General features: G+C 45.3%; 1 protein-coding gene across 9 annotated transcripts in view; it reads right to left on the bottom strand.

The window, feature by feature from the left end:
• Palm2akap2 (PALM2 and AKAP2 fusion) overlaps positions 1-20,059 on the bottom strand; it is a 469,586-nt gene that overhangs the window by 107,843 nt on the left and 341,684 nt on the right. Inside the window, exon 1 of one of the 9 annotated variants that reach the window (XM_031377481.1) lies at positions 6,072-6,288. The exons of the other annotated variants lie outside the window; for them this stretch is intronic. The gene's annotated coding sequence lies outside the window, so the exon portion shown is untranslated. Of the gene's footprint in view, positions 1-6,071; positions 6,289-20,059 lie in introns of those variants that run through there. 9 annotated transcript variants of the gene reach the window in all.

Raw genomic sequence — 20,059 nt, 5'->3', positions numbered from 1 at the left:
GAGGAGGAGGAGGAAGAGGAGGAGGAAGAGGAGGAGGAGGAGGAGGAGGAGGAGGGAGTAAAGAAGAGAAGCACACAAAAACCAGAGTGTGATCCTAGTCCTCACATCTCTGCTAGGACTCTGGGTTCCCAGAATCCTCATCCCTATCATTTTAGGAATAACAGAACTATATGCACTCATAAACAAGGTGCATTCCTAGGAAAATCTAGTTAGTGCAGAGCTAGGGTCCTTAAGCAGGGAAAGGATGCTGGATCATCACTGGGCTTGAGCTGCACAGTCCCCTCTATAGACATTTTGAGGGGGGATTTCCCCACAGCAGTTATTAATGGAAAGGACAACTATCTAGAAACTGTGTCAGGGATAGGCATGCTCTACTTTCTAAATCGTTTTGTATGGGGGCTCCTGGTTATTTTTTCAAACCAACATGCTTCATGGAATGTTCAGGTCCATCTAAGCCTAGGAGAGCTGGCTGCTCTCATCTGATAGAGCCATTTGGAGTAAGCATAGAGAATACTTTTCATAGGTCTGATTTTTTAAAATGGGCTGACAAGATGGCTCACTGAGTAGACAGCTTGCAATGAAAGCCTGCCAATCTGAGTTCTATCCGTAGGACCTGAGTAGCAAAGTTAGTTGTCCTCTGACCTCCATGTGTGCATCATGACATGCACATGCCCCTACACTCATCATACATATAAACAGTGCTAAATAAAACTTTAGGGTTGGAACCAGGCAGTGGTGGCGAACACCTTTAATCCCGGCACTTGGAAGGCAGAGGCAGGTGGATTTCTGAGGCCAGCCTGGTCTACAGAGTGAGTTCCAGGACAGCCAGGGCTACACAGAGAAACCCTGTCTCGAAACAAACAAACAAACAACAACAACAAAAAAAAACTTTAGGGTTTTAGAGTTAGTAGATAGGTAGCTAAAGGCACTTGTTACCAAGCCCGAGGACCTAAGTTTGAACCCTAGAAGCCACATAGTGGAAGGATAAAACCTGCTTCCACAGGCTATCCTCTACAGTGACGTGAACGAGAGCTCGAGTGTGCACGCGCACGCGCGCACACACACACACACACACACACACACACACACACGCGCGCGCCTGCTCGCACACGTGCATACTCACGAGTTCACAAGCACATGCACACATTTAAATATATATTGTAGGGCTGGAGAGATGCCTCAGCAGTTAAGAGCAATGACTGTTCTTCCAGAGGTCCTGAGTTCAATTCCGAGCAACCACATGGTGGCTCACAACCATCTGTAATGGGATCTGATGCCCTCTTCTGGTGTGTCTGAAGATAGAGATAGTGTACTCACATGCATAAAATAAATAAATAAATCTTTTAAAAAAGAAAAAATATATATTATAATAAACTGCCTTTTGTAACGTGTAAGAATTAACTCTAAATTAATTCTCCTGTTGCATTCACTTCATTAGGGTGCCACAAGACAATCCATGCAAGCATCACACTGCAGAGTGGACATTAGCTAGGCTTCTCAGGTTTTCCCTAAAACACTTTTATTCCAACTTCCATTGGAAATTGTCACCTTCTGCCTTAGCCACTGGAGTTTCTTCCCTGAGTTTCCTGTAGCGCTATGGAATGGAGAGAGCACCATCACACCGTGGGTCAGTGAGTGAACTTAAAGCCAAGATTTCAAGATTTGTGGCTACTCAAAGTGAAAGTAAAGATGTGTAAGAAAGGGTGACACATACGTGACACATTCATGACACATGTGTGACACATTACAGTTTCCATGACAAGAGGTTTTGTTTTTTTGTTTATTCTATCTTATTTTATTTTCTTTGGGTGGGAGGTTACAAGGGCGGGGGGCGGGGATGGATACAAAGGGAGGGGTGATGAGTGGGATTAGGGTGCATGTATGAAATTCACGCAAAAAAAAATCAATGAAAAGTTAAAAAAGAAAGAAAGAAAGACAGACAGACAGACAGACAGAAACAAACAAACAAACAAAGAGAGAAAGGAAGAAAGAGAGAAAGAAAGTAAGAAGGAAAGAATAGTCAATGCAGAGCCAGCAACAGGACAATGACTTGGAGAGTTAAGTGGGAGAGGAGGGGACAGGACGCCAGACAAGGCACACACCCCCAAGTAAAGAGGAAAGGCCATGAGGATGGCACCAGGCTCAGAAAATCTCCAGTCACCTTCTATATCAGTGCAAAGAGGGAAATGAGTGACAGACATCCTAAAAACAAACAAACAAACAAAACAAAGCAACAAATTCTGTAATGCCAGGACTCTTGTGACCCAGAGAAGGCTTCCAAGATTCTACCTCAAAATTCTAAAATAAACAAAGTCAATCTTCAAATATAAAGGATAGTTCAGCTGTTAATCTTTATGCTAGTGGCTAGGTTTTCGTTCATTCATTCATTCATTAAAAATAATAACAAAATAAAATACAATATAATAAAACAAAGACTATCACATTGACATTGGACAACACAAACCAACAGAGTTCTCAAAGAAGGCACAGTTATCAGACCCACTTGTTGACACATGCAGGAATCTCATAAAAACACTAAACTAAAGCCGGACAGTGGTGGCGCACGCCTTTAATCCCAGCACTTGGGAGGCAGAGGCAGGTGGATTTCTGAGTTTGAGGCCAGTCTGGTCTACAGAATGAGTTCCAGGACAGCCAGGGCTACACAGAGAAACCCTGTCTCGGGAAAAAAAAAAAAAAAAGCACTAAACTAAGTATAAGAAAGGCATGAGCCCTGGTGCAGACCGGTGCAGGCCTGGTGCATGCTGCTTCAGTCTCTGTGAGTTCCTACGAGCCTTTGCTCATGTTGATTTAGAGGGCTCTGCATTCTTGATGTCCTCCATCCCCTCTGGAGGACACCACACTCTTTCTGTCTCCTCTTTCTTGGGGTTTCCTATCTCTGAGGGATGGAATTTGATGGAGACATCCCCTTTAGGGCTGAGCATTCCAAGATCTCACTCTCTGCTGGCTGGCCGTGAGTCATTGTATCTGTATCCCATCTGCTGCAGAGGAAGCATCTCTGTAGACTGCTGAGCAATGAACTGTGAGTACACATTATGTCGTTAGGCGTCTTTTTTTTTTTAACCCTCCCTTTCTTACTTTCTTTCTTTCTTTCTTTCTTTCTTTTTTTAAAACCCTCCCTTTCTTACTTTCTTGCTTGCTTGCTTGCTTTCGCTTCATAGAAAATCCACCATCAGTTGTTGGGTTTGTAAGTGTAAATGAAACACTTCCTATCAAAACTTACTAAAATTGTTGAACTCCATACGTTAAGTAGTCTCTTCCAAGTACCAGTGGCTAGCACAGAACCCATCCAGTTATCTAGGCACATCTGCGACTCCTGTTTTTCACATCAAATAACAGTCATTCTAGGAGCTGACTGGAGTCGCAGCATCAGTTCTACTGATGTTGTAATATGTGGAAATGTATTACAAGCAAGGAACCAGATAGCAAACCTTTGGACTCGAGGAATTAATTTTTCAGCAATGCTCCTGTTTCACCTATTAAAAATCTACTTAACCTAACCTTCATCCAAATCCAATTTCACCTTTATTTAAACTTCTTATTACCCTAGTAAGCAGAGGTGACTAATAACAACTGTGATAGAAATCTGGGCCGGGAGTATTTTAAGAGCCCATTAACTTTCATTTTAAAATGTGTGGCTGACTACTTTATGAGACAGGGTCTCTCTCTCTCTTTCTCTCTGTCTCTGTCTCTGTCTCTGTCTCTGTCTCTGTCTGTCTGTCTGTCTCTCTCTCTCTCTCTCTCTCTCTCTCTCTCTCTTTCTCTCTCACCCCGGCTGACCCGGGACTCAGTATGTAAATCAGGTTGCCATGATAATCACAGAAATCTACCTACTTCTGAGTGTTGTCATTAAAGGCATGCGCCCCGCCCCCCTCCCCAAGATAGGGCCCATTCTATAGCTCAGGCTGACCTGGAACTCAAAGTCCTTTGGCAAGCCTCCTGCTTCTGCTTCTACTATACTGAGAGTATAGGCCTGAGCCAGTGTGCCCGACAAGAGCCCACTGACTCTATAAGGACAGCACACACAACATCAGCAACAACTAGAAGGTCCACAGTGCTCATGGGGGAGCCCTATAATAAAATATTGAATGTTTGAGAAATACAACAACCAGCAGGGGTCATTTGATCAGTAAGTTAAGACAGCCTGCTTCACCTTACTCACTGGAGATCCTCTGGCGACTGGGTCAGAACAAACCACTTATGAAAGTTAAATGAATTCTGACAACACCGCTCCGCACCTCCGCAGGCAGAAAGCACCGCCAACTGTCATGCCGGAGCTATGAGATAATGGGGATTTCAACATGTGTGTCCTAACTCAAAGACCAGCCAAGCTGTTCATGATTGCACCCCAGCATCTCAGACACCCAGACAGAACTCCACAGTGCATTCTGCTGGGGCAGAGATGGGGATCTAGACAGCGTTTCTTTAGATGCTTCTAGCCCACAGCTAACCCAGGGTGGGGGTGGGAGGTGTGTTCCACAGGACTCTTGAGGTTCCCCTATCCAAGGGAGAGGAAGAAAGAAAGAAAAAAAGAAAGAAAGAAAGAAAGAAAGAGAGAAAGAGAAAGAAAAGAAAAAGATCAAAAGCAGAGTGGAGAGCAAGCAGGAGAATCAGAACATGCACATCTATGTTAAAAATAATAAATTCCTTTCCATAATACTATAAAATCTAGCTGGTCAAACCCGGGAATGCCGCCAGACTTAGAGAAAGAAAGGATGTTTGGTTAAAATGGAAATACTGCCAGGGAGGCAAGCGTGATGCTTTAAGTGAACTCATCAAAACAAAGACAAGCAGGTCCAAGCCGATCCCCAGGCTTATTGACTGCAGGTGCATAGCATGTACACCTCTTACCCTCCAGGCGCCTGTGAGCACGTGCTGAGACAAAAAGAGCTTCCAGAGATAAGTAAAACTTGTTCATGGATTCAAAGAATATAAGACGGCAGATAAAAATCCATTTTCAAAGTCAAATGCCAGTAGTAAACTTGCTGGATTATAGCCACTGGGCTTGGAATGCATACAGGGAAAGGTGCTGATTTGTCAAAAATCCCCTGTGTGCAATCTCTGGGGACAAACCACTACCGGGTCTGAGGAGAGAGCCCACTGTCATCCTTTTCACAGATGCTTGGGATGATGGATTGCCAGGCCTGGTGAGCAGCGTCCTCCTCCGAGGGAGCTGCCGAGCTCGGCGACCCAGCTGCTAGCCCAGCCGGTTTGGCTCATCACTGGCTGCTCCGACCCTCACCCGCTCTCATCCGGCCACCTGCGCCACTGCTCTCCAGTGCTGGTTCCGGTTCTCACGGGCTTCGTTTCAGTCTCTTCTAATCCACTGGCTTTCTCTAGAATTTCCCAGGGCTGCCAGAGTCTCTCTGCTCTTATCCTTGCCAGCGTGCCCCCTCTACGGACTTTACCGGTGGCACTTTCCCTCTGCGACCTGCTCCTAAAATTCCCCTCAAAGTATTCCCAGAGACTCTCACCCGGGCTTCACTGGAGATGAAACCCCAGTTCGCACTCCTGAAGGCGTCTAGAGCCTCAGGACAGACGAACCTGCTCAGCTCGAACCCCAACCTTCCTGCTCTTCAGAACCGTTGCTTCCTCCATCAGCTAAGGAGTTCTGTAGCATAGACTCCAGTCCAAACCCACTCCGGCTGATCACCCTAGGCCTCAGTTTCCTTGCAAAGGTATGGACTTCTAAAGATGCTGCCAGCACCGCCACCCCAGCAGGACCCGAGCCCTTTTGGCTAACTGACCTCGGTGGCTCTGTCTACCCCTACTGGCACAGCCACATTTGATTTCACCGTTTTTCCTGTATATCTCGGCGGAAGGTGGGGCTATTTATTTCTTAAAGCGTATGTAAGTATTGAATAAGCCCGGCTCTGCCTCAAACCTAAGACATTCAAAGGCACATGAATCTTTCTAGCTCGAATGCCTTCCCAGACAGGATCCACTAGACACAGACTTGAAGACTCTGAGCAGCTCACGATCCACCTTTTCCTGGTGCCGGAGAGCGCTCTAATCCGAGTTCCGAACCGCCACGCCCCAACTCGGACACCCACCTCAAGGCGCCAGTTCCGAGGGCGCAGTCCTCAGGCTCCGCTCCAGCGTGGTGCGGCTGCTGCCTGCTGCTCCCGACCGTCCAGGGAAAGACGCGGCACAGCCCCAACCTGGGGCCAGCGCATCTGCCAAGAGCAGCAGCCTCTGGGCTCGCCCGGCAACCGGGAGCCCCGCCCACCCATCAGGGCCGGCCCCACTCCAGGCCGGTGGTCCGCCCTCCTTCTTCATTGCTCCTCCCATCCACCCATACCTCCTCTTGGTAGGTGGAACATAACACAAGCCCTAAGAAATGGATGGAGGAATGAGTGAATGAATTGAATTGAATGTATGCCTGTGTGAATGGATGGGAAAACCGAAGTGATGGGAGAAGTGGCAAGAGACTGTTTCATAATTGGGGAGGGCTCCACGTGTCTGAGTTAGTGCATGGGTGGGTGTCGCATATATATGTGTGTGTGTGTGTGTGTGTGTGTGTGTGTGTGTGTGTGTGTGTGTGTATGAGTGAGTGTGGAAGTGTGTGGATGCCTGTGCACGCTCACTGAGTCCCTAACTCAAGGGGAAAAAGCCATGACTGGCCCCTGCGTAAGAGCCAACGCAGAGCGATTGGCTGGAAAGTGTTTCTTAGTTATACTAAGTTTAATGTGGTCCAAAGGCTGAGATGCGGGTAGAGAGGTTCTGGAAAATCTTCGGCTCGTCCATCCTTCGGGCTGCTGTGCCTGTGCAGCGGTCGGTCGGCCGGCGGCTTCGTGGTGTCAAAGCGTGTCTGTTAACGATGCCAGAGTTGGGGAAGGAAGCAGCTGACGCTCAGTGCTTGGCTCCCTTAGGCAGGTGGCCAGCCATCATCCCTCATTTCAGAGAGGTCTGAAATTTCAGTCTGTCGTCCCCTCCCCCTCCATGAATATTTAAATAATGTTAATGACCCTTTGAGAACCGACCAGTCTATACGTCCTTAGAAAGGACACCAATTTATGGGTACATAAATGGCCTACACAGAACACAGCATTTTCAAAAAGCAAGCTATTTGTGCGTCTTACTCTGCTTTAGGGCAAGTTGTCTGCAGAGGAAAAAAATCACATAAAGTGGAGTCAGATTCAACTTTTCACTAGAGAAGCGTTTTTTCCAGTGATCCACAGCCATCCAAGTCTGATTCCTTTACACTCCCTGGGGCTTTCCCAGTTCTCCCCAGCCATCCACTCCCCCGCCCACAATCACAAGGCCCGAGGCTCAACTTCTAAAAGTCTGTTTGAATGACAAACACTGCCCGGGAAAAGTCGGAGCCCCAGCCAGATTTCATTTCCCTAGCCTTTTACGTGTTGGAAATGTGGGACCTCTGGAGGTTAGGGAAGTGAAATCAGACTGGGATTTCCCTGAAAGCCGTCTTCACTTAAGGACCAGGGAACCAGACCTCCTGTGAGAAGGGCTTTCTCCTGCCTGAACATTTGCTGCTCAGGAAGCTCGGTAAACTCTTCCAAGGAGCCTTTGATAGGTTATTTCTCCACCGCCCCTGAAACGAGCGAATTTAAACCAGATTAGATTATATTAAAGACAGGATTGTTGGGAAGCTACTCTCGGGTGGGAGAGTTTACTGGTCCCAAGGACCACGGCCAGGGAAGTCACCATGGGATAAGGGAAGATAGTGGAGGGAGAGAGAAGGGAGCAGAGAAAGAAGAGGAGAGACCAAAATGTCTGGATTATATAGGGAAGAGCCTCTGGGGGAAGGGCAGCCCAGCCCCTGGACTGGAAAGTTCAGGGTTGGGGGTAGGATATGCCAGGTAGGGACTGGGGGATGCTGAGAGAGCCTGGAAGCCGGGGTCTGCCTTGGTATGTAAAATATGCACTTCAGTCCCTTGTCCTGGGTCCGAAACCAAACAGATGTCCCTGGCCCTCAGTCTGGCTTCTTTCCCTTGGCATTTAGAGATTGTTTAGTACAACGTTTTGTTTTGGTTTGTTTGTTTGGCTCTTTTGAGTCAGACTCTTGCTCTATAGTCCGGGCTGGTCTGAAGAGGCCACTATGCATGCCTTTCACCATTGGTTTTTCGCATTTTTAGACACTATTGGATTTCAGTAGTATTTATTGTTGGCTAGCCTCAATTTACCTCCCTTCTTGCCTTCTTTCCCTCTTCCTTAGCCTCCGTCTTTTCTTCTTCCTCCTTCCCTAGTCTATAATCTCAGCCCCTGAGAGGCAAAGCCAGAGACCCTGCTATCACTTAGACACCAACCTGGAGAGTTCTGGGCTATCCTGGGCTACAATCTGGTGCTTTCTGAGCTAACCTCAAGTACAGTGTGAGATCTTATCTCAAAAAAGAAAAGAAAGAACAGAAATAGAAAGCTATTGGGTACCCTCCATCCTGAACTGTTCTGAATCCATCAGTATCACATGGGAGTGCTCCCTGCAAGGAGTATGCTTGGGTATTTATCTTGTGGCCCACGGACTAGACAAAGAAGGCTTCCAAAATCAAAGCAGAGGTGATGCTCTATACAGACCCCACCTTGGCAAGTGTTTCACCATCTCCCTCTCCTTGTAGAGGCCTAAATTAGAGTAAGCATGAAACTTACTAAGGAAATTTGTTTCATTTCTGGGCCTACACCTTAAATCCCAGCACTTGTGAGGCTGAGGGAGGAAATCGCTCTGTGAGTTCTGGTCTACAGAGGGAGATCCAGGATAGCCAAGGCTACAGCTACACAGAGAAACCCTGTCTCAGAGAGAAGACAGACAGAGAGAGAGAAAGAGAGAGAGAGAGACAGAGACAGAGAAGAGAAGAGAGAGAAATTTGCTTCATCATTAGAATTGAGTAAATGATGAATTATTTCTTTTCCAAAGCAATGTCAATGTTCTATTTAATTTTAAAGTTTATATCATTCTATAGAAAAAAACCGCTGGTAACATTGCCAGAAAAAAATGCTTGCCCAATGCATGTGGATATTATATTAGAAAACTTTTCTGGGGCTGGAGGGATGGCTCAGAGGTTAAGAGCACTGACTGCTCTTCTGAAGTTCCTGAGTTCAAATCCGAGCAGCCACATGGTGGCTCACAACCATCCGTAATGAGATCTGATGCCCTCTTCTGCAGTGTCTGAAGACAGCTACAGTGTACTCACATATAATAAATAATAATTTTTTTAAAAAGACATGTTCTAAATGTTTTAAAAAAACTTTTCTGTTACTCTTCAAAATATTGAAGAAATAATCATGCTTAAATTTCTTTTTGGTATTGTTTAATGTGTGAAATTGCCCCCAATAAGTTTCTGTCCTGAGATCTGATGCATGGTGTGATCTTTTTGTAGCACACCTTGGCTAAGCTGAGCACTTTACAGACAAGCACATCTCCTCTCTTAGATGTGCTTCAGCAGCTTCTTAGAGAAAATAAATGGCTCCTACTCCCATGTATGAAACATAACCTGAAATAATAAATGTTACCTGCTTGTGAAAGTCCTACATTGTCTGGGTCAGATGGCCCTCCGTGGTAGACAGCCTTCCATAGGGTTTTGATTTGTTTTAGGGAAAGGTGAGATTTCTTTCACTACCAGCTAGGTGAACATTTTTCTCTTGTGACAACTCTCGCTGTTGGCACACTTTAAACAATGCCCTGGGCAGAAGTGGCCATCCAGGGACTCAAGAAGTAAGATACAGAAAGTGATAGACAAGTCATCAGACTAGACATGGGCCAACAGAACCTTTCTTCCCCTTCTCCAAACTGAACAAGATGAACTAAGTCCATAATGGTCTAGCCGTGGAAGTGAACAGGTACCCCAAACTCAGAGAAGAGTTTAAGATATGGGATCAGCTATGTGACAGTGAGGGCAAACACCTTTAGTCCCAGAGACAGGCTGCTCTCTGAGTTCAAGGACGACAGAGTAAGTTCCGGGACAGGTACCCAGAGAAAGCCTGTCTTAAAAAGCAAAAACAAACAAACTAACTAACAAACAAATAAACCCAAGGCTGTCCCAGAGAGTTGATCTGAAAATCCAAAGAGGCCAATACCATCCACAATGAAAGAGAATTTACCATCTCATCCTTCTAACAAGGAAAAGCCTTTCTGAGACGCAAAGTCTCAGCTGGGGGTTTTCCTTTCTCAGTACTGGATGGTTTCCTAGTAAATCTGAGGTCAGCTTGGGTGCTATATAGTGAAACCCTATTGCTCCATCACCACCTCCACTACGGGGGGTCGGGGGTAGAGGAGAAGATGTGAGGCTGTGACATTTGCCACTTGTGATTGTCTGAGTTAATTCAGATGACTTAGTCATCCGGAAGGAATCTCGTTTCTCCCTCCTGGATCCATGTGCTTCCCTGACTTGATGACGTATCCTTAGTTGATATATTCTTCCCTGATAGAGAATGACCAGTCTTCACTCAAGCGTGTTGAAGCAGCTGTTCACCCCACCCCCACGTCTAGAACCACCAAATGAACACAAAAACAAATAGAAACTAAAAATAAGATCACTTTTCTGGAGCCCGGCATGGTGACAGGACCCAGAAATCTCTTGACACGAGAATCTCAAATTCATGGCCAGTCCAGGCAATGCACCAAGACTGTAGCTCAAAACAAATAAGAAAACAGCTGGGTGTATAATCTCAGGATTATAATCCCAGAATCTGGGAGGCAGAGGCTAAAGGGTTGTCACGAATCCGAGACCAGCCAGGACTATATTAATAAACTTTTGTGAGCCGGAGTGAGAACATGTCAGGAAGAAAACACAAAACGAAACAAAATTCTTACCTTGTCTAAAATAATAAAAACAACTAACTCATCATCCAAAAGGTTAGAACAGTAGAGGGGACTGACAAATAGGAGCCATAGGTGCCCATGTGCACATGTCTGTGTGTGTGTTTCCATGTGCATTTGAATGTGTGTATGTGAATGCACATGTATGAGTACGTGTGAGAGTGTGTTACATGTGTTACCTATGTATTTGTCTTGAACTCTTTTTCCCTGAGTGATCTAGATCTAGGAGGGAAAGGGGGAGGGAAGCAAACAGGACAGGGACGGCTTCCTCTGAGAACACGCGGCTCCAGGGCCATGTTTACTCTCCATCCTGGATCCTGGCACTCTGCCACACTGGCTTGACTTTCTTTTGCTTTCTCTCCAGGGTTTCTCACTTCCTGTGCCCGGAGAAGTTCTTTCCTGCCTATTCTATGTTTATTTCCTTTTCCCGAATCTTCACCCTTGGTTTTTCCTCTGCCAAACACTGACATAAGAAAGTGGTCACCTGGTTCCATTCAGCCAGCTGTTTTGTTTTGTTTTGTTTTGTTTGTGGTTTTGAAATAGGGTTTCTCTGTTCAGCCCCTGGCTGTCCTGGAACTCACTCTGTAGACCAGGCTGGCCTTGAACTCACAGAGATCTGCCTGCCTCTGCTTCCTGAATGCTAGGATTAAAAGATTGCACCACCACAGCCAGCTTGTGTTAGCCTTTTGAAATGGTTCTTTTAAAAACACAGCCAGGAAAGCCAAGTGAGATGGCCCTTGTGGGTAAGTCACAGCACCCTTGGACCGGGGATGGCACACACATGCAAGTTCAGGGACAACCTGAGCAGCTCCAGGTCAGGCAGGCTCTGCAGGCCGGAATCCCCGTGATAAAGACCAAAACAATAAACTAAATAGTAGCCCATGCCTGTAATCCCAGAATTTAGGAGGTAGCGACAGGAGCTACATAGCAAGTTCAAAGCCAGTCTGAGCTACTGGAGACCCTGTCTCAAACTAAACCAAACCAACCTACCAAACAAACAAACAAACAAACACGCACACACATTCATATAACCCTAGCCTTCAGGAAGCTCAGGCAGGATCTCAAATTTGAAGCCAGCACCAGCTATAGAGTGACTTTCAAGCTAATCTAGCAACAGGCTACCTTGTCTCAAGATAGATAGATAGATAGATAGATAGATAGATATTATAGATAGATATCAACTGGGCATGGTGCACCCCTGAAATCCCAGCATTCAGGAGGCAGACTCAGAAGAATCAGAAATTCAAGGTTATCTTTGACTACATAGCAAGTGAATTCAAGGCCAGAATGGGCTACAAGAAGACTCTGTCCAAAAAGGGACCGTGGAGGAGAATGGTTCTGCACAGGTAGCAATACAAGATGCTGGTGGGCTTCTTGTGTCTCCCCTGTAGCAGCCTGTGAGCTCATTTGTTGTTAGTATGAACACACTCGTGTATTAGTTTGGTAATTACCAATGAAGTTCTAGATGGTCTAAGCAATTTGTGTCATGGCTGACATTTTTATCTTGTTTAGCTCATGAAATGTTTGAAAACTCTAGTGAGCGCTGCAGAGGTGACGTCTTACAGGAGAGACAGACGAGACGGGACCAAGTTCTCTTTAAGCACGCGTGAAAGCCTTAGAAGATGTTTCAAATACTTGGGATGCATGCACCCTGCTCACACCCTGGGCTAAGCGAGCAAGAAATTCTAAGTTTTCATCAAGAATCCTCATCAGTGACCTGGGTTTCATGGAGTCTACCTTCCGATTCCAACAATGCTTAACTCTTCCTCCGTGGTAAGGAAGATGGAGACTTGTTAGCTTGGAACTGGTTTTGGGTTTGGTGCTGGGAATCAAAGCCAGGGCTTCACTAAGCAAAACCTGTGCCTCTGAGCCACACTGGAGAGTTATATTGTAGTCTATTGGTGTCTTGGGTTTGGTGCTTTGCTTGTTCTCTTGTAACCCAGACTAGCTTCAAATTCCTGGAAAGCCTGACTCAGCCTCCCTAGTGCCGGAATTACAGACAGGTGCCAATATAGTCTGTGCTTGTTTGTTTTTTGTTTTTTGTTATGTTTTGTTTGTTTTTAAGTCGGGGTCTCATTATATAGTTTTGGCTGTCCTGGAAGTTCCTATGTAGATCAGACTTGCCTTGCACTCACAAGGATCTTTGAATTTCTGCTTCGAAAGTGTTGGGATTAAAGGCCTGCACTAGCAAGCCCAGCTTTGTTTTGTAATAGTGACAGGCTGGCAACATCGTCAGATGGCAGAGTGTTTGACTAGTATAAACAAAGCCTTGCGTTTGATTCCTAGAAAAACAAAATAAGAAACTGCCATTTTCTTAGTAATTCCCAAGCTTTTCCCTGCCTCTGTCTCCCAAGTGCTGGGATTAAAGGTGTGTGCCACCACTGCCCAGCGAATTATTTATTTTTTATGTGTAAGTACACTGTAGCTGCCTTCAGACACATCAGAAGAGGGTGTCAGATCTGATTACGGATGGTTGTGAGCCACCATGTGGTTGCTGGGATTTGAACTTAGGACCTTCAGTGCTCTTAACCATTGAGCTATCTTTCCAGCACAAACCCCCCCCCCCCAACTTTTAAGTACAGACTGTTAAATTATAGAAAGAACTGTGAGGGTTTTTATTTGTATCAGGGGAAATAGAAGACTACATTGGCATTTAAAATCTTAACAATCCTGATAATTGCAGAGGATATAATCGTTGACTTTTTTTTATTTTTAAATGTGGCTGGCTTTGTTGTTAAGAGCATCTGTTACTCTTGCAGAGAACCTGGCTTTAGCTCTCCAATCCACATAAAGCCACAACCACCTGTAACTTCCGGTCCAGAGGACCTGACACCCTCTTTTGGCCTCAGCTGACATGTGCACAGACATACTTACAGGGAAAACAGCCTTACACATAAACTTCTTTTTTTAAAAAGGGGTTTGTTTTGTTTTGTTGGGGGAGGGGAGGGTTGTTTTGCTTTGTTTTGTTCTCAGGTCTTGTCAGATTGGGACCATGGTTGACACAAAATCACTTTAAAACCACAGTAGTTTTGCTGGCAGCATAGGGTATAATAGATAAGGGCAATTACCACCAAGACTGATGGCTGGTGTTTAATCCTAGGGACCCACAAAGTAGGAGAGAACTGATTCCTATAAGTTACCCTGACTTCCATATGAATATACATGAGATGTACACACACGTGCAAGCACGTGCAAGTGCACACTCGCACACACACACACACACACACACAGACACACATGAATCAATCAATCTAATTCTCAGAAATTAAAAAGAAAAAGAAAAAGAAATCCCAGCACTTGGGAGGCAGAGGCAGGAGGATTTCTGAGTTCGAGGCCAGCCTGGTCTACAGAGTGAGTTCCAGGACAGCCAGGGCTACACAGAGAAACCCTGTCTTGGAAAAAAAAGAAAGAAAGAAAGAAAGAAAGAAAGAAAGAAAGAAAGAAAGAAAGAAAGTAAAAGAAACTGCAATTGACAGATATAGACTTTACAGGTTTAGAATCCCAGCACCCTTCCAGTTGAAGGCCATAAAATGGAACAGAACACTCCAGCAGAACAAGCAAGCACAGACAGACAAGGTCTCCTCTTAGAAGAGTTCTCATCTTATCATTCCTTCTAGAGTCCCCGAGTCCTCTGCTCGAGAATGAGGCTCCTGGCTGCTAAGTAATTCATAGGCAAGCCTAGATAAGAAGGGCAAAGAGGAGCTAGAGTAGGGTGCTCACATGCTGGGAGCCAGGGCGGGGCTGGTCTTGTGCTCCCGTGCTCCTGTGACAAGCTTATGCTTTTTATTGTTTTTCTCCCTTGTATGGCTGAGGACAAATCAGAATGACAGCAATATGACAGCTAGAGCTAAGATAAAAATTCCAGGGAACTAAAGTCATTCTTATTTTACAATACAGCAGAGTGTCAGAGAGAAAGTGAGAGAGAGAGAGAGAGAGAGAGAGAGAGAGAGAGAGAGAGAGAGAGAGAGAGAGAGAGAGAGAGAGAGAGAGAGAGAGAGAGAAAGAAAGAGAGAGAGAGAGAGAGAGCCAGGAGCAAAGAGCTGGGTTTGAGTCCTGCTCCATCACTGTGTGCTCCATCACTTGAGAAAATTGCTCAGCCTCTCTGTGCCTCCAGATCCTCCTTTATCTTTTCTAAGACTTATGACCAGCAATTATATCTTCCCCCGCAACAGAATTATCTGGCTGCCTGGGAGTAGTAGTATGTGCTTTCAAATGCTTGTGTTGTCCCCAGTATTCAGTCAGGTAGCAGAAACAGGGGGGTGCAGTGTGTGTGTGTGTGTGTGTGTGTGTGTGTGTGTGTGTGTCTGTGTGTGTGTGTGTGTATGTGTCTGTGTGTGTGTGTCTCTGTGTGTGTGTGTGTTAGTTGACAGCCTGTTCTTGCTAGTGAAGCAATCATCCTGTCTGAGTATATGCTTTCTCTTCTTATTCTGTTTCGTAGTTTGAAGCAAGGTCTCACTGTATAGCCTTGGCTAGCACAGAACTCATTTTTTAGACCAGCCAAGCCTTGAACTCACAGAGATCCACTTGTCTCTGTCTCCAGAATGCTGGGGTTAAATGTGTGTGCCACTACTCCTGGCTTCTTTCCTCTACTTTTAATTTTGTAATTTATTTTAATTTTAATATATTTTTATTTTATGTGCATTGGTGCTTTGCCTGCATGTGTGCCTTTAGAAGGTATTTGATTCCCTGAAACTGGAGTCAGAAATAGTTGTGAACTGCCATGTGGGTACTGGGAATTGAACCTGGATCAATTGAACTGGAAGAGCACCCAGTGTTCTTAACCACTAAGCCATCTCTCTAGCACCTACTCTTTTTTTTTTTTAAAGATTTATCTTATTTATTTTATGTGTATGAGTACACTGTAGCTGTACAGATGGCCGTGAGCCATCATGTATGTGGCTGCTGAGAACTGAACTCAGGACCCCTGCCACCTGCTCACCCTGCTCGCTCCAACCCCGCTCGCTCCAGCCCCGCTCACTCCGGCCTAATTCACTGTAGCTGTCTTCAGATGCCCCAGAAAGGGTGTCAGATCTCATTATGGGTGGTTGTGAGCCACCATGTGGTTGCTGGGATCCGAACTCAGGACCTTCGGAAGAGCAGTCAGTGCTCTTACCCACTGAGCTATCTCACCAGCCCCAGCTAGCACCTATTCTTAATTTCTTTTTTTTTTAAAGATTTATTTATTTATTATATGTAAGTACACTGTAGCTGTCTTCAGACACTCCAGAAGAGAGCGTCAGATCTCATTACAGATGGTTGTGAGCCACCATGTGGTTGCTGGGATTTGAACTCAGGAAGTTTGCAAGAGCAGTCGGTGCTCTTAATCACTGAGCCATCTCTCCAGCCCTTTTAATTCCTAAGAGATCATTTTATGTATGGATGTTTTGCCCGTGTGTATATAAAGTACTCACAGAGGTCCCCTGGAACTATTTGTAAGGCACAATATGGTTGCTAGGGACAGAACCCAATTCCTTTGCAAGATCTACAAATGCTTTTAGCTGCTGGCCGAGCTCTCCAAACTCTGCATGCATTTACTGCGGCTGGACATGGTGCTTTACACCTGTGATCCCAGCACTTGAGAAGTGGAAGCAGTAAGATTAGGAGTTCAAGTGCAGCCCCACTTCACAGTGAGCTTGGGGCTAGCTTGGGCTACAAGAGACACAAAACAAAAGACAAATAATTTACATGAATATCCTGATTTTCACTGCAAATTTTGTTCCCGGTGTTCTACCACGGAGCTACCATCTTGGCCCCATAGAGTACATAGTCTTTACTACAACAGATCTTAGCATGGAGCAAGGCCCTAGAGAGTGGGTAGAGGAGATGGGCAAGGTGAGGGAGGAGCCCCAGCTGCTCACTTAAACAGCCTTCTGTGTTTCTGAAGCAAGATAAACTCTCCTGTGAATACAGCACTTGTTCTGAGGCTTGGGTTGGAGCTTGAGGCCTTTGTGCTATTTCAGAAACATGCGGTTCAGGGTAAATGGCCACAGAAATTCTACTCAGGCTTTCTGAATCATTTCTGATCACTTGGAGTGATAACAGAGACACGCAGGAGAGGCACAGACACCCCAGTTCCCTGCCTAAGTGGGATCCAGCTTGGCCACCTTTCCACAGTACTTCAGATCAGTGGTTTCCGAGGTTGCTCTCTGTGGCCTCTGAGTTTGGCTTGCCTGACTCAGTTTGTTCTGCTGGAAGCCACAGGCTCTGGCTCTTACGCAGGGAGCTTGCTTCCAAAGCAGCTGGAGCAAATCATTGTTAAGATAACTCACGAAACTCCCCCGGGCCGACTCAGGAGATGCAGATAAGACCGGGACAGCTTCTAGAGCCTTCCTGTCATCAGACACTCCCATTACAGGAATACTCTAAATGAGCGAAGAGAAAATACATGGATGTATCTGTGGATACACAGATGGGCACATCTGTGAATGTTTCAGAACTTTTGCTAGAAATATCCCCGCCAGTGCCATCTATTTTAGGAGGAAATCACTCTGAAAAGTTGTGGGGCTTTTTAAAATTTGTTTGTTTTGTTTTTAGTGTCTTGCTGTATAACTGAGGTTGGCTTTGAACTCAGAGAAGATTGATTCTCTTGCTCTGCCTCCTGAGTACCTGAGATGCCCAATGTGCTTCATCATGGCTGGCTTTGAGAAAGAGGCCATCTTAGCAGATAGCAAAGTTTGTTAAAGCACAGGCATATTTCACCAGGGGCTGGCATGATGACTTGTTCGGTAAAGGCACTTGCCACCGAATCTCACGGCCTGAGTTTGATTCCAGGAACCTGTACCCTAGGAGAGAACTGAATGTGAAAAGCTGTCCTCTGACCCTCACACACAGGCATGTGCACATCCACGGACGCCTACCTACATACACTCAATCAATAAAATAATGTCATGAAAAAGAATAGTTTGTCAATAGTTTGTCAACATTTTAAAAACTGGAATGACATCTTGGCCTGTCATTCCAGCTACTTAGGAAGCTGAAGCAACAGGATAAAAAAAAAAAAAATGCAAGCCTGGCTCGGGCTTTCAAAGTGAATTCAAGGCCAGACTTGGAAACAGAGTGGCTCTGTCTCAAATTGAGGAAAAAAAAAAAAAAAAGCTGGAAGAGCTCTTAGTGGGAAAGCACATGCCTAGCCAGCCAGCACAAGATCCTATGCTCAATCCCTGTCACCACCTAGACAAACAACACACACACACATGCATATACCACACACACATACACACATATCACACACATACATGCACACACACCACACACACACACATGCATATACCACATACACACACACATGCATACACCACACATACACACACACACCAGTGCTGGCATGGTAGCACACACTTGCAATTCTAGTATGTTTGGGAGGCAGAAGCAGAAAGATCATGAGTTCCAGGTTATATTTAGCTACATGACAAACTTAAGGCCAACCTGGGCTACATGAGACCATGTTTCAAAGCTGTATGGGGAAAGCTAATGGTGCCCTTGGCAGAGTTTCCTCTTTTACTTTATAGAGAAACTAGATCCAGCTTAGAAGCCTTAATTCCTAAGGGAAAATGTGAATAGAGAGACATTTGCTGATAGTCATGAATGTCTCACTATGTGGCTCAGACTGACTTCAAACCTCAGGTCAGGTATGGGCATTCACACTTAATAGTTACCAGTATATTGTATACACTGAAACTACACCTCTGTCTGGCTTAAACTTTCATAAAATATCTGTCTTGGATAATAATTACCAGAGTCCATGCTTTGGAAGTAGGTTTTCTCCCTAGACCTCAGCAGACCAAATGTACTGGCTAGTTTTATGTTAACCTGATGCAAGCTTGAGAAAACGCCTCCATAGGATCTGATTGTAGGCCGTTTCCTTAGTGATTGCTGGGGTAGGGCCCAGCTCATTGTGGGTGGTACCATCCTGGGGCTGGTGGTCCTGTGTTCTATAAGAAAACAGGCTGAGTAAGCCAGTAACCAGCCTCCATTCATGGCCTCCTATCAGCTCCTACCTCCAGGCTCCTGTCCTATTTGAGTCCCTGTCCTGACTTCCTTCAGTGAGTAACTATGATGTGGAAGTGTGAGCCAACCCCACCCCCAGCCCCACTTGCTTTTGGTCATGGTGTTTCATCACAGCACTAGGAGGCCTAATTAGGACACCAGACTAAAATCAAAATGGAATCATCCACATGGCAGTGACTTGTCATTAAACTGAAAGTAAGTTCTATCCAAGCCTTAAAGAAATCAGGACAATGAGAGACAGCCAAGTTTCCCAAGCCAGAGTATTACAAAGGGCTTCTGCCTCAATGCTGCGCCCTTTCATCCTTGGCTCCTGACAAAGCAACCTGAAGGCGCTCTGCAGTTAACCCATCCTTCTATTGTTCTGTCTCCCCATCCCTCTTCAGCAGAGGAAGCAGCCCAGACAAACAGGATGCTTTTGCCATTTGATTTTGTATCTTTTATCTCCTTTCAGACTACAAAACCATCTGTTCAGCCAACGGCAGCACTTCTTAAATCTTTCAGAAGTCCAATCTGATTCTAGAATCAAAACTAAGGCTACTTAAGATCATCAAACCAAAGTCAGGCACGATGGCTCATGACCATGTTCCCAGCATGGAGATTGAGGCATTACCACAAGCTGGGACTAGCTTGGACTAGATAGCAAAACCCTGTCTCCAAAACCCCAACACATTATCAAGAAACAGATGTTTGAACCAAACTGTAGATTTTATTTACACAGTTGTCAGTCTTGAAAGAAAAAAAATCTAAACCCACAAATACATAAATATCAAACCACAGTGATGACCACTTTACAGCTCCCTCCTACCTATGACTTCTAGACTCAGCAAGTAAAAATACAGACTGTCCAGTTAAATTGAACTTTAGGCTGTATTTGGGATATACAAACTGGTTAGAAAAAAAGTATTCCTTAAGAATTATCTTGGGCGGGGTGGTGGTGGCACAAGCCTTTAATCCCAGTACTTGGGACAGAGGCAGGTAGATTTCTGAGTTTGAGGTCAGCCTGGTCTACAGAGTGAGTTCCAGGATAGTCAGAGCTACACAGAGAAACCCTGTCTTGAAAAAAAAAAAAAAGATTTATCTCAAGTTCATCTTTAATTGGGTTTGCAGGGTGTTGGTGGTGGGTGGATTTGATTTCTGGTGCTTAAGGTTGAATCTAGGTCTTGAACATACTAAGCACATGTTCTGTCAGTAAGCTAATTTTATCTGGCTAAGTTATTCCTGACCACCTCTAGAGCCCTCCTGTACCAAACTAACCAAGCAACC

This window comes from Mastomys coucha, unplaced genomic scaffold (genome assembly GCF_008632895.1).
Source record: "Mastomys coucha isolate ucsf_1 unplaced genomic scaffold, UCSF_Mcou_1 pScaffold18, whole genome shotgun sequence".
NCBI classification, from domain to species: domain Eukaryota; kingdom Metazoa; phylum Chordata; class Mammalia; order Rodentia; family Muridae; genus Mastomys; species Mastomys coucha.
Note: the sequence above shows the minus strand (reverse complement) of the source record. Positions and strands in the feature narration are given on the sequence as shown.